The sequence below is a fragment of the Temnothorax curvispinosus genome, unplaced genomic scaffold (assembly GCF_003070985.1).
Source record: "Temnothorax curvispinosus isolate PA1 unplaced genomic scaffold, ASM307098v1 QBEX01001350.1, whole genome shotgun sequence".
Lineage (NCBI taxonomy): Eukaryota > Metazoa > Arthropoda > Insecta > Hymenoptera > Formicidae > Temnothorax > Temnothorax curvispinosus.
The window spans coordinates 1-2,154 of NW_020211130.1; the positions used below are offsets into that span (position 1 = coordinate 1).

Consider the following 2,154-nt stretch of genomic DNA (forward strand, 5'->3'; position numbering starts at 1 on the left):
GTGGGGGTGAGACGTAGAATATGTGGTGGTTTCGGAACGCATTACGTAGTAGTTTATCAACACGGGAAACGTGCTTAAGGAGGTTCTACAGGTACTCTCTAGTCAGTTGAGAGATGAAGAGAAAATCTTCAAATTCGTCGATTCTAAGTATTCATAAAATATTTTCGTGAATTTTGATGACGTTAGAGCTTATATCATACCCATATTAGTCGAAGCGAGGAATAATTAAAAATATCGTGTAAGTGCTCCTTTGACTCTGGCGGCTTATAATGGAAGAAAATGTGGTAACGTCGCGAACTTGACAGTTCTGCTCATATGACCGTGGTTATTTCACAATTTCACATAATTCTAGAGCGAGTACTTCTCCGTAAGCGCTCGTAAACGTTAGGTGCTTAAGTTTGAGGTGCTGTCATACTGTGGTGCTGTACGCTGTACTGGCTGTACACTTTTCGCGCGGGTGCAGTCGCTGCGACATTGCCAAATCTCCCTTGTTATTCGAAGCACGCTACGTGAACTGTGATATGGCCTGTTTCAGTAGCCAATATCACAAAATTTTACGCGGTAACCCTTGTTTTTCTCGATATTTCTGAAAAGGTTAGATTAAGATCTATAAGAGCTCCGTTTTTTGAATCTTTGGTAGGTCGCCTTTATATAATTAATATCTCGTTTCCTGTCTCCAAGAGCCCCTCTGCCATATGTAGCTTATGTTAAAACTGTGATTTCAAAATTCATTTTTGCACATTTTTACACGGTAACCGATGCTAAAATTTTTCGAGCACTTTTTTCGCATCTCAATTTATACGTCCATAAAGTTTTTTCCAATTTTTAGATACATCCATTATCTGTAGAACCTCCTTAACCTATTTTCAATTTATTTGTCAGATTTGTCGTCCAGTTCATATACAGAGAGGCGGAAAAGCCGCCGGTGTCATTCTCATTGATTCGCATTAATTGTAATTTATATTAAAAACTAATCTTTCCCTGAAAACAAATAGTAGGTATACAAATATATCACTGATATTTATTTCAGCTTGTACTTCCGGCGCAACCTACTGATAAATATTATTGATAAATATGATTAATATTCCGGAATCTTTGGCATAGTATTTTACTACGACGCAGTTTACGAATATTCCGAACCGAGAATATTACGAACAGAGAAACCTCAACGGAGTAAAGTGAATAATACCATAGAGAAAACAGTAAACGAAGTAAATATATGCAGAGAAGTCGCGGACGGCTTGCGTATATATTTCGATTTCGCATATTACCTCATCTCCTGTTATGTAGGTAAGAAAAAGAGCAATATATTTTTCTGTAAAATCTTCCTTGCTAAGCAACGAACAAGCAATCGTTATTCCAAAGGAAGAATTAATGAGTAAAATTAAGGCTAGTATACATAGTCGGTTCTTATTTCAAGACAATGGCTTAAGGTTAATACGGCTCTGTTATATCTAACAACGAGTGATTATAACATCTCTCTCTCTTAAGATTATACTCCAGCCGGTCTTAAATATAAAAGATCCGACAATGAAATACTACCCTACAACTTTATTAAGTATTCCATTAAGATCTGCTGTGAGAAATTGATCAATCACAATCGAATGTGAGAAAAATAATTAACTATGATTGATTAATTTCTTAGGACTTAAGGATTACTACACCTATTGTATAGATTAAACCTTAAAAAATTTCGACATTTTTCTTGACCACAAGTTAATAAACCTGTTAAAAAAAAGAAACAGCGTCAATAATATTCGAACAGATGAACCACTTAACACGCGAATTTAGTTCAAATAATTTATGTACAAAATTCGGACGTAAAATAAATTTGTTCTACCTCGCTTTTTTTACTTCGGCAGAACATTCCTAATTTGACCAAATAAGTAACATTTATTTCGCCACCAATAATTCCTAATTTGTAATCTACAGTCGCAATAATCCATAGTAGATTTGGTAGAATATTTCTGAATTTCGATATCTTTGGACCATTGAATACTTTTCTAGAAACATTATGTATCCTGTACATATTTTCTCGATAACGAAAAATGTTTAAACGTTTGTAAAAAAATTATCTTCATTCCAGGACACTCGACGAGCTCCGGGTTTTCCCTATCGATGACGACGGTGAATGTCTGCCAAGGATATGCGCCA

General features: G+C 35.4%; 1 long non-coding RNA gene across 1 annotated transcript; it reads left to right on the forward strand.

The window, feature by feature from the left end:
* Positions 1-857: 857 nt before the first annotated feature.
* Positions 858-2,154, forward strand: LOC112462884. The gene is made up of 3 exons (XR_003041713.1): positions 858-953; positions 1,031-1,290; positions 2,087-2,154. It is a non-coding gene; the product is annotated as an uncharacterized LOC112462884 (long non-coding RNA).